This window comes from Ictidomys tridecemlineatus, chromosome 12, assembly GCF_052094955.1.
Source record: "Ictidomys tridecemlineatus isolate mIctTri1 chromosome 12, mIctTri1.hap1, whole genome shotgun sequence".
NCBI lineage: Eukaryota > Metazoa > Chordata > Mammalia > Rodentia > Sciuridae > Ictidomys > Ictidomys tridecemlineatus.
In genome coordinates, this window is record NC_135488.1 from 60,943,797 (window position 1) to 60,956,630 (window position 12,834).

Below are 12,834 nucleotides of genomic sequence, written 5' to 3' on the forward strand. Positions count from 1 at the left end.
GGTGTATTAGGCAGGACCATGAGTGGCAGGGGCATTGTGTGTGTGTGTGTGTGTGCTGCTGCTGGGGATTCAACCCAGGGCTTTGTGCATTCGAGGCAGGCCCTCTACCAACTGAGCTATATCTCCAGCCTGGCAGGGGCATTGTTAGGGCTCTGGATGGCTGAGGCCAGGAGCTGATATTTAGTTTAAAGACATTTATCTCTCTAGTTTTTGGCTTTGTCTTCCCTATTGTTAAAAAACCTGGGAAGTAGTATCTAGAAGCTGCTGTAGTGTGATCTTGGGGCCCTTTTTAGCTGTCTGCATGCTTTATGGATATCAGGGGCAGACCCACTGATAAAGTTAAATGGAGAAAGAGAGTGCCTCCAGGAGTATCCAGGTTTAGCTTGGTATGTTTGGTGTTAGCCTCAGTAAGCCAGGCCAAAAAGAGGGTGGGTTTTTATCAGGTCCCTGGATAATTTCCTTTACCTTGTTCCAATTAACCTGGGTATGAGAATTTTTGTCAGGCATTAAAGGAGGCAAGTAATCATGTGCTGGAGTCTGATGACCCCAGTGTCTTGAGGCTGATATGTCCAATCAGGTTCAGCTGTAGGGATGGCAGCCCCTGATGCAGGATGGATAAGGGGAATTGGGGCATGCAGGAGATTGGCATGGTTTAGCCACCTGTTAACTATGAGCATGTTCATCAGGAGTCAGGGTGGAAGGTTGGATGTAATAAACCTCTGCCCAAGTAAGGTGGTGAGCCTGAGTCAGAGGTATGAACTCCTTTCTGTACTTAGTAGGGTTTTCAGAAAATGAGCCTACTCTTTTTCTGTTTGTGACAAAGCTGTCATAGAAAAGGTGACATGAACTTGGACCATCCCTTCAGCCCCTGCCACCTCTCTGAGAGGGAACAAGTGTTGCACTCTAAGGATTTTTTATCTTGTAGAGGAGGTGATGGCAGGGGGGGCAGGTAGAGTATGAATGTGGGGTTTGAGAGATGGGGTTAGATGGGTAGTAGTGCCACTTTGAGGAGAGGAGTCTGATGTGGGACCAGTGAGACCCCGAATCTATAAGGATTGGATTCATCTGCTATTTCTGGATCAGTGAATGAGGAGGAGAGGTGTGAGTCTTGTGGATTCATTGTAAAGCAGAGCATGGCTGACTTAAAGAGGGCTTTGAGCTGAGGAGAAAGAAAGCTTAGAGATAAACTATTTTGGGCCCTTTGCTATTTCTCCATTTGTTGGAGGTAAATTGTGAAATTCTGGAGAATTTCGTTATAGAAGGTCCTGTTACTTGGGCCATTCATGCAAATTATTTTATTTACATTATGGCTAAATTTGAGTGCTGAGACTGATGAGGCATTCGATATTGAAGTCATTTTGGGAGTAAACATTCTTAAAATTACTAATAAGACTCCCTAATGGGGAGTCCTGGGGAATAGCTGTGTAGTTCACATATTGGAATTCCACCAGGCCACCAGCACGCTGGTTTCATTAAAGAGGTTTATGGCATAGAAGTTAACTAGTGAGATCAAAATAAACACACACAGACTCAATTACCTTTTTCTATGACCAGGTCCCAGACGGCTCTCCCCTCTGGGTCTCACATCGAACCACCTGGTGGTGCAGGAAGGCTTACTCAGGACTATCGAGAGAGAGAGAGAGAGAGAGAGAGAGAGAGAGAGAGAGAGAAAGAACACCAGGGAATGGGCTTTTATTGGGGAACAAGAAATTCAGGGGAAAATTCCATCCAATGAAGGTTGAGGGGGGCAGCATTCCAAGGTCAGGGTCAGTGATTGGTCTCAGGGTCAGTGGTCAGTCACACCCCCACACGGACAGGCTCTCGCACCTGGAGAGGGTGGGGATAGCTCTAACACAGTTTGGCCAGAATGCCTCACACCCAATCAGGGAGGTGCTAAAAACGTGCCAGAATGGCTTCCCACATATTCTCCCTTTTTTCTCTTAAAAATGAGGCGGTGGTTCACTCTTTTGAGTTTCTGCATTCTTGTTCCGAAGTCTCGCTGTCCTATAATTATAACACAAAAGAGAATTAACAGCAAAGAGAACAATCCAATAATGTACCAGGCCGAGTGTTTAAGAATTTCCAGGGTTAAATCCATTGAACTCCTTCAATATTTGGTTAGCCAAAGAAGAATGATCCGAAAAATCAGCTCTATTATTTTGAATGTCTTGAATATGGTGATGAAGTTCCAGAAGATCAAAGCTATTATTATTATTTTTCCAAATACCTAACAAATGGTTTTTAACCTTCTCCAAATCCCAGAGAGAAGCATTGTACTTGGCAGCTGAAACACACACATATTTATAATTTGTATGGCATTTAAGCCTTTCTTTAAATTTTAAAGCTGAAAGTTCATTACCTATGTCTATCACAGCCACCTCTCAGGTGTTTAATTTAGTCTCAATCCTTTCATCAATATTTACTTGATTACACATAGCCTTGGAAGTATTTTGAGCTAAATTATTAAGAAATTTTGCATGCTGAATATTTTGAGACAATGTCAGAGACACAGAAACAGTGGATGCAATGAAAGAGACTAACGTCAAAACACCAACAATTATAATTCCAATAGCATGTTTAGGTCTTGCTAGCTGGGCATGAATTTGCTGCAAGACTTGTAAACCAGTATCAGCATACCATGGCTCTAAAATATTAGCAGGTAATAAAACAAAAGAGGGCTGATGAAGTATCAGCACTCCTTTTCCTCCATTATACCTAGTAATACAATTGGTTAGGTTACATTTGTTACATGTGACAACATATCTGTCATCTATCCATTTAACTTTTACATTTCCAATAATTAAAACATAAGGAGATTGGACACAGGCTCATAAGCCGTAGCAAGATCCCTCCTTACAGTTCTTGCCAACAAATTTTGGTAAAGGCTTGTCTGTAAAATATAAGAATTCTGAGGCAGCAATTAAGCACCAAACATCTTTTTGAATACCACCCTCACTGTAAGTCAAAATATCACTAACAAATCCTGCAGGTGTCATAGCAGAATTTTTTCGTAATTGTCTCTTATCAATTTTTGGAGACCAGTCTAAAATATACCCACTATCTTTAAATACTTTATGTTGTACAGGAAAAGTATTTACACAATCCATCCATCTAGGAAAGGTGCCAATCTCAATTGTAGAACTATTTGGACAGTGGGGTATCCGTGGAGGTTTTGCAGAAATGACTGGCTTGTTATGTGAAAGTCCCATATTAATTACTGATCTAGTATAAAGTTTTAAGTCTCCATAAATAGAATTATTTGTCAGTCTAGGTCTACCAATTGCTGTCTTTTCCTCAAATGATACTTTCAGACAGCCAGCATGTTTATCGTGGGACCAACACAAAGGTAATTGGGCACTGTAGTCAGAATAATTAAATCTAGTCACATGATTGGGAGTAATATGAGTATCTGTAAATCTTCCCAACATGAGTGAGTCATTAGTAAATACTGGAATAGATTCTCCAGTCCACACAGCTGGGTGTACCAGGGGTGGATCTGGGAAATATGTCCAGTAAGTGTCTATCTGATTCCCCTTTACCTGACAGCCCAGCAGGCAATTACTGTTGCTACCATCAAGACTGGGGTCCTGTTCTTTCCTAGGAGTCGAATTATTCGGAAAGCCTGTGTTAGCTTCTTCATGTCATCCCATGAAATCAGCTTTTCGGCTGGGTCAACCTGGTTTCTCTTTGTCTTTTTCTGATATCTCTTCCTTTTGGATGGGGGTTTCTCCGGGTCGATCTTCAGTCGCTTGAATCTCGGTTCTATGTCTTCCATGTCTGATTGCACGTTCAGGCACCCAGATAGGATGAAAAGCACCTTCTGGAAAAATATAAGCATGACCTCTGCCCCACATAATCACTGGGTCTGGGCCTTTCCATTGACCAGTCTATAAATCTTTCCACAAAACTCTGCCTAAAGGGCCTGTTACTGAGGGAGACATTTGCCTCTCAGTGGCAGTGTGACCTTCTACGTCACAGTTTAAAAATTTAAAATGAACAAGGCATGATTGAGGCTATTTTGGGGAGTCATAAACCTATTCCCTTCTTTTAATTTTTATAATTGAAGGTTAATAGATAAATGAGCTCATTCCACAATGGCTTGACCTTGGGGGTTATAAGGAATTCCTGTTTTATGATTAATTTGAAACTCTTGGCAAAATTGTTGAAAAGAAGAGCTTACATAAGCTGGTGCATTATCTGTTTTAACCTGCATAAGGCATCCTAACACAGAAAAGGCTGCTAGGCAATGAGAAATTATGTGTTGAGTATTTTCCTTAGTACGTGCTGTGGCAAAAATAAATCTGGAATATGTGCCACTATGACATGTACATAACATTGTTACCAAATTGAGGAATATGAGTTACATCCATTTGCCATATTTGATTTGGTTTTAATCCACGGGGATTTACCCCTGATGGTGGAGATGGAGTGTGAATAACACACTTAGGGCATTGGCTTACAATTTGACCAGCTTGTTCTCTGGTAATATTAAATTTTTTATGTAAGCTGGAAGCATTTTGATAATGCAAGGAATGGGAAGCTTGTGCACAGTCATATGAAGACATCTGTTGACAAAAAGCTACTAATTTATCAATTTTGTCATTACCTGAAACTAAAGATCCTGGAAGATTAGTATGAGCCCATATGTGTCCTATGAAACATGGGTATTTTCGCATTAGCACTGCCTTCTGTAAATTATGAAATAATTCAAATAACTCTTGTGATGAAGTATACCCAATAACTGAAGTTTCAATACATTTGGTAACTTCAACTGCATCTAAGCTGTCAGAATAAATGTTAACAGGCTCATTTGCAAAGTAGTTTAAGGCACAAATCAGAGCTTGAAGCTCTGTTCTTTGGGCAGAAGTATATGAAGTTTGTATTACCTCTGTGTGAACACGACTATTAAAACCTGCTTTACCTGAGCTTGAACCATCAGTGAACACCGATAAAGCTTCATCTATAGGACGTGCACGCACAATCTTTGGAAAAATAAGTGATGTTAATGATGCAAATTGGATAATCTTATCACGAGGGTAATGGCTATCTATCTGGCCAGGAAAATCAGCAAAAGCTATCTGCCATAAGTTAGAAGTTTGAAAAAGCCAATTAGTCTGTTGAACAGAAAATGGAATAATTATGATATCAGGCTCAGATCCCATTAATTGTAAAATCCTAGTTCTACCTTTAATTATTAATTGAGCAATAGAGTCATGAAAAGGAATCAATGTTTTTTGAGGGGAGTGGGATAAATAAATCCACTCAATAACTCCTAATCTTTGCCATATGGCTCCTGTTAGGGTATGCTCACTTGGAAATATTAATAAATACACTATTTCCTTCGGATCAACTCTATTAAGTTGTGCATTTTTAATTGCATTTTCAACCCTGTTTAAGGCTGTTCTAGCCTCTAAGGTCAGCTGACATGGAGAGTTTGGAGAAGGATTTCCTTGTAATATCTGAAATAAAGGGCTTAACTCAGAAGTAGTTAGTTTTAAGAATGGCCTCAGCCATTCTTAAAACTTGAATTATCTGACCTAAATATTGAAAGGGAGGCATCTTTTGAATTTTTTTAAGAGCAATTCATAAACCCATTGCTGTAAGTGAAGCCTCTAACTGAGAAAAAATTTCTGAAAGTACCTCTGTATTAGCATGAGCCAATAATATATCATCCATAAAATGAATAATATATGCATCAGGAAAGTTATTTCTTATGGGAGCTATCGCGTGATCTACATATTTTTGGCATAAGATAGTACTATTACGCATTCCCTGGGGGAGTACTTTCCAGCAATATCTTTTAACAGGTTCCTTAAAATTAATTGCTGGGACAGTGAAGGCAAATTTCTCACAATCTCCAGGATGTAACCTTATAGAGAAAAAACAATCTTTTACATCTATTACCATCAAGCTATAGTTTAAAGGGATGACTGTGGGGGAAGGAATTCCTAGCTGTAATGATCCCATAGGGTGAATTGCATGATTTATTGTCCTTAAATCCTGTAGCAATCTCCAATTTCCTGATTTTTTCTTAATAACAAAAATAGGAGTGTTCCAAGGACTGAGTGTTGATTCTATATGACCAGCCTGAAGATATGGATACATTTATCTTATTCTCCTAACACTATTTTTACTAGGTATCCTGAGGCTGTAGGACAATTAATACTCAAAGGAATAAAAGCAGCAAAGGGAGTGTTTGGAATTTCTCCCAATAAAATTGTTACTCCATATACTATGAATCAAATTGATAAGTTAGCTAATGAGTTAAATACTTGGGCAATAATCATGTGTAAATCTAATGTTTCATTTGATAACCACTTACCATCTAATCCTTTATTGTCTTTTTGGTCATGGCATCCTGTAATTTTTCCAAAAATGACAAGAAAAACACCTATCATGAATGCTCCAAATATATTCACTGATGGGTCAAATAATGGTACAGCAGCAGAAGTTACCCCTGATCAAACTTTTACATTTCTAGTACCCAAACAATCAGCTCAAAAGGTGGAGCTTAATGCAGTATTACAACCTTTTTTTGATGTTTAAAGATTCTGTATTTAATTTATTTTCAGATGGTCAGTATATAGTTAAAGCTATAGTATCCCTTGAAGATGCTGGTAGGATTTCCCCTTCCTCTACTGTTTTCTCTTTGCTTTCCACTATACAAAGTCTAATCTGGGACAGAAAAGATCCATTCTTTATAGGACATATCAGGGCACATACAGGATTGCCTGGAACCCTTAGTTTGGGCAATGATTTAGCAGATAAAACTACACATGACATACATATTTTCTCTACACTAGAAGAAGCTACAAATTTTCATAAAAAGTTCCATGTCAATGCTAATACTTTACAAAAGCGTTTTAAAATAACTAAGGAGCAAGCTAGACAAATAATAAAACAATGTCAAAATTGTGTGACCTTTTTACCACAAGTTAATCTTGGAGTCAATCCTAGAGGATTGATACCTAACTATATTTGGCAGATGGACGTCACACATGGTACCAACCTAAGCCAGGAGGCTGATGCCCTGAGGTCAGCTCATCCGATGGCCGGTAAGGACCATATTTAGTATTGGGCAACCTATGGCAGGCAAGATCCCTAAGCCACATGCTTGTTGTTTAAACAGAGAGGAGGAGATGTTGAGAGCCACAGCCAAAGGGGCCCCAGCAAACTTCCAGCTGCCAGCTGATGATTGGCTCACAGCGGCCCCAGCAACATTTAGCTGATTGGCTCCTCTGTGGTGATGTTCATTGGGCTGTTTCCCCGCCCTTCAGACTGCCAGCTAATGATTGGCACACAGCGGCCCCAGCAACATCTAGCTGATTGGCTCCTCTGCGGTGATGCTCATTGGGCTGTTTCCCTGCCCTTTCAGACCACGGAGCTGCTCATTGGGGGACTTCTTTGGCTCCGCCCACATGACCCAGCCAATTTGTCTCAAGAGCAGGAGGATGTTGGGAGGTGGTGAGGCTTGTGTTGGTGTGAGAGGCTTGTGGGAAACCAGTGGTGGCAGTTGGGCTCTGAGGGTTTTTTCCTGAAGAGCTGTTTTGTTTGGCTTGTGTGGTTCTAAAAATAAAGTTAGTTTCTTTTGACAAGTGGCTCCTGAATTGTGCCCAGCCAGATTTCAGCAGTTCCTCAACTAACCTATGAATTATTTTAAGTTTTTCCCCTGAGATGGGCCACTTAGAAATCCATATAGGCTCCTCTGTGAGCCAGGTAATTTTTTCAGCTATCTTTAGGATTGGGGAAACATTCAGGGCCCCTAGTAAAAATTTTGGCTTGGAACATTTACTTATCTTTGTCGTTGAGACTGGTTTGTAAACAGATACTCTCCCTGAAAGGTCTCCTTATCATCTCCAGGAAAATACCTCTGATTAACTTCCTCAATTGACCTTATAGAATTTGGAGTTACTAATAACAATCCTATTTTTGCTAAAATATCCCTTCCCTATAGGTTTGCTGGTAAAGACTCTAACACATAAAGTTTAAAAACTCCACTGTTCCCATCAGAATCTTCCCAATGGAAATAATTTGCACTTTGAGCAGGCTGTGAAATTTGTCCAATTCCCTCTAAGTTAGCTGGTGCTACATGTTAAGGGCCAATTCCTAGGCCAGAATCTACTAGAAAAGACAGAAATATTTTCCCCTGTATCGAGAATTCCTTTGAAATTTTTATGATTAATTTTAAGTTCCAATAAAGGGCACTCTTTTTGCAATAATTGAGACCAGTACACTCTGTCTGGCAGTTTAGAAACTGAATTTACTTTCAGGTGTTTATCCGAATCACAGGGCAATAAAATCAATTGGGCAAATGCATCCTTTGGAATAAGCCTTAGGGCATAATTGGACCTTACAGTAACATTTATTTATCCTTTAAAATTTGAATCTATCACTCCAGTTATTACCTCAGTGGCTCCTTTTAAATTATTATGTCCCCAAATTAAACCTATAGTATTATCAGGAAGCGGTCCAAAAATCCCACTAGGGATTTGTTTTGGCCCTGATTCAGGATTCAATTCAATTGTGGTTGAGGATCCTAAGGAAACTGTCTGTGATTTATGTTCAGATAAAAATGGAGGGCCGTCCTGGTGGGTGCCAGTGATGTCACACTGTGCAACCATCATCTACTTCCTCATTCTCAGCCCAGGGGAGGGCCTACTGGAAGTTTGTGTACTGCCAAGGCGGAAATGATGACAAGAAGGCGGGCTGATCCGCGCCATCTTGGGGTTGAGTCCTGCAATATTTATTATCAACAGTAGATGGAGCCCTGAACTTAAAATTACGTGTGTGACGTTCCTGCGCAAAAATGATTATTTCTCCCGCAGAGAGAGCATCTTCCATGGAGTTTCTGTACTAATTTCTGCGGTTTAAGGGTTTCTTTCAGTGCCGCGGCTAGTGTTACTGTCTGCAAATGGGTGGAATCTATCTTAGAACACAAGCGGATAAACTCAGAAACTGTTCCCTTTTTACGGTGCGGTCTAAGAACAGCCTGACAATATTTATTCACATTTTCAAATGCCAATTGCTTAACAATAAACTCGCATGCCCCTGGGTCTCTGATAGACCTATTTGCTGTCTGATACAAAATCCGAATACGGTTCACTGGCACCCTGCTTGATTCTGGTAAGAACTAATTTGGACTGGTCCTTGGAGACTATTTGTTTCCAGGCACATTTAGCACAGTCACTTATCTGATCATACACTACAAATTCATAATTTAACTGTCTTTCCAAATCAGCAAATTCACCCATTCCTAAAAACATTTCTACTGGGGTCTGTAAATTTTGTTTTCTATTTTTTTCTGCTTGTTCAGTACAAAAATCAGCCCAATAAGAATGCCAAAGTAAGAAATCCCCTCCATTCAAATAAGATCTGGCTAACAAAATCCAATCACTTGGTGGAAGTGGTTGTGAGAATATAGTATCAATTAAGTTTTGTACAAAAGGTGTATTCAGACCATATGTGTCACAAACACTTTTCAATTCCTTAATAGTCTTAAATGGAATTATGGCATGAACTCGAACTCTCTGGTGCTGTTCATTAACTTGTTCAGAAACTAAGAAAACTTGAAAACTGCTAATATCTTCCCCTGCTTCCTGTGCCTTCTTAATACCTCACTGGAACTGGGTAAGAAAAGTCATTGTTTTTTTGTTGTTGTTGTTTGTTTGTTTTATTGGTTATTCAAAACATTACAAAGAAAAGTCATTGTTAATTCAGAGTACCTGTTCAATTTTGTCCTTTTAGCAGATAATGGCCGAATTATAATAGCCTGGGCAGGCGGTGTTAAATGCAGCCTGTTAAAATTTCTCTGTAAGTCCTGAATTTCAATGTCTGATTCCTCTCCCTCAGACTGCAACTCGTGGGTAAAATCTTCACTGTTGCCACTTTGAAATTGGGCTTCTAAGCCACGTGGTGGAGAAGTACTCTGTGCCTCTCTAAGAATTTCTCCTGGATTTTCCTCTCTGGGAGGCTAGTCTATCTCTTCCGGAGGACTTTCTATGACTATGGAGGTTTCCTCTCTATGACCTTCCTGCAGACTACCTTGATCTTGTTCTTTCAAGTTTAAAGTCACATACCTACCTTTCAGTTTAGCCCCTAGAACCTTTGTTTTTAAATGGCTCAAGGGAAAATAAATTAACTTAGCCTCAGGCAGATTTTTCATTTGAATAGACCCAATAGCTCTCTGAATGCCTTTCAATAGATCTTCAGGGGGCCATGAACTCTGGCCCATATATTCAAAAAGACAAATTTCCAGAGCCATCCACGTTTTTTTTAATATTTTCTATGCCTCCAGGTAATTCATTAGAAAGGCAAACTTTTTATAATTTCCTCCCTAGTTTCTCCCAAGTAAGTAAATTTTGGGATTCTTGTTCACAAAACCAAGGGCAATATTCACCTACAACTGTTAAAAATTGTAATAACTGATTTTTCTTTATCTATTTTTCTTTCTGATTAATTATGGTGTCTAGAATAGTCAGATACATCTCCTTATTAGTAGAAGTTGAATTTCCCATTTTAATTAATTTAAAGTCTCGTTCCTTCAGTACCTCCAGGTACTTTTGTGACCCAAAATTGTCACCAATTCCTTTATCTTTATAGTGCGCTTCCACTCAATCTACTTAAGCTAGAATGCCTCCTCGTTAGGTGCCAATTCCCACACTGGAGAGATTTGGTTGAGGTGCTGGTTTGAGATGATGGAATCCTGTAAAATCTCATGTCACTGGACTGGACTGTTACACTGAAGAAGAGGAGAATGTCCTCACTCCAGTCTCAATGGTGGGGAACATGAGGGTCCTGGCTAGTCAAAAGGTGGTGTTCCTGGGCAGGGGATCTATCTGCTGGGGACCGGACAGGGCCTTACCTCTCTGTAGAATATGAAAGCCAGTGTTGGCTCTGGGCACAAAATGGCAAAGATGTCTCTGAGCCAGACGGCTGTCCATCCATTCTAAGGACTACCCAGTCACCCTGTATCAGTTGGTCTTGTTTCAGTTTTCTTGATAGTCCTTACCTCTCTCTGATATGGTTTGGTTGGTGTATGGTCTTTCTTTGCCCACTAGAATATGATGTCCAGAAAGACAGGAGATTTTCTGACTTTCTTACAGCCCCCTTCTCAGTGCTGACATTGTTTTGGGAGCCCAGTAATATTCAATACATATTCACGGTTGCTCACATATTACTGAGGTCAATGTTGTCTCATTGTGCCCCAAATCAATTCCATGGATGGTCTAGCCAATTATGGTGATAACCAGGATATACAAAGACAAACCAACCATTATGTTTCTGGGACCAAGTCTTCTTCACAATACCAGTTCCATTTCTACCCTGAAGAGAGCTCATGTTTATTGTCCTTTCTTCTGGACTTTCCTGCACCAGAAAAGGAAGCAGCAGAGCTTAATAGAGAAGGACAATATGCTAAATTTAAAATACGTAGTACTGTACTACTAGAAGTTTTTCTAGGATTTGAAGGTCAATATATGTTGCTTTCTCAAATGGTTTGTATGTGCACAGGCAGCCAACCATGATTGTCAAGTAATGATAAAATTGTTTATAGCTAGATCTTGCTGCTGAAAAAGGAGTCCGATTTTGCCTTTTGTACCAACTCAGTTTTTGTACCAACATTTTTTGCAGCAGTCAAACTTTCACGATACCTGTGCATAATATATTAGAGCTGGTTTAGTATACTGGTATCCAGGCTAAGGAGTGCAGAGTTGAAGATCCCATGAGGAAATAGTACCACTAAAGGGCAGTCATAATTTACATAGTGTCACATACCTTCTCATCGAAATCTCAAATGAAGCGCAACAAGAAAGTACTGCTACTCTCTAATGATATTGCAGTAGTGGACAGCCATCCTACATAGTGAATCAGTTTAGACACAGAGTTCATGAATCTACCCAAGGTTGTCTCTAGAGGACTGCTTGTCACAGGTTTCATGTGAATGTCCACAGAAAGCCACAGCAGCCAGTTTTCCAGGGGCTCTTTCAGACTGTGAAGAACACTGCACGTGAATGAAATGGCTGATGTAAAGAAGAGCTGTGCTAGATGGTCCAAAATAAGAGTCTTTACGTCTGAGAAACTAATAAAAGGGATCCAGCTCAGGAGCTGAAAAAATTGTGACCGAAAACATAGGCCATTCCACAGAGGAAGGCTCTTAGACAGGAACAAACCCTTCCTGTAGGAAGCTGTGTGCCCTGATGATAGTGTCCAGGAAGTTGGGAAAGTCTTATCTCCATGTTCATAAATTTTCATTTTATACTAAATACATTCTTGTTGTAATATTTGCTCAACCAGTAATAGAGCCCCAGTAAGATCAACTCATCTTTGATACAGTTACTATAGAGAAGTAGCAGAGAGTTGTTCAAAATGAGCCCATATGAGCAGTGGAAAGGCAAACGTCTGCACAAGCAAAGGCCCTTCCCACCACAGCATGAATCTCTTTTGTGTTCCCTAAATCTTTCACAACTGTGCCTGCTACTGTGCATTTCTTGGGGGCTCTGTGAAGCCAGAGATGCTGAGACCAACCTCAGGGCCCCCTCTGATGCACAGCATGGGTAGCCGCCACAGCCCTGATGTAGTGCATTTGTGGTTCTTGAAAAGCTCCAGGCAGAGTACCATTCTCTTTCTTTGCTCATGTCTAAAGCAGTTTCTGTCTACTGTTAAGTCCTTCTCTTTAAGACTCAGGTTAAATCTCTTCCACTTTCTTCATGGATTTATTGAGCACTTAGAATGGATTCATTTAAAAGAGTGCCTCCCTTCAGTGATCTCTGTTTCCTCAAACTTCCTAGTGCTTGTATTTACGTAGTATGAGAATGCTATTTATTTTTTATTGTATGT

The 12,834-nt window shown here is 40.1% G+C and overlaps 1 pseudogene; it reads right to left on the reverse strand.

Annotated features, from left to right (window-relative positions):
* Positions 1–11,208: 11,208 nt before the first annotated feature.
* LOC101973216 (centromere protein I pseudogene) lies at positions 11,209–12,632 on the reverse strand (annotated as a pseudogene).
* Positions 12,633–12,834: the final 202 nt, after the last annotated feature.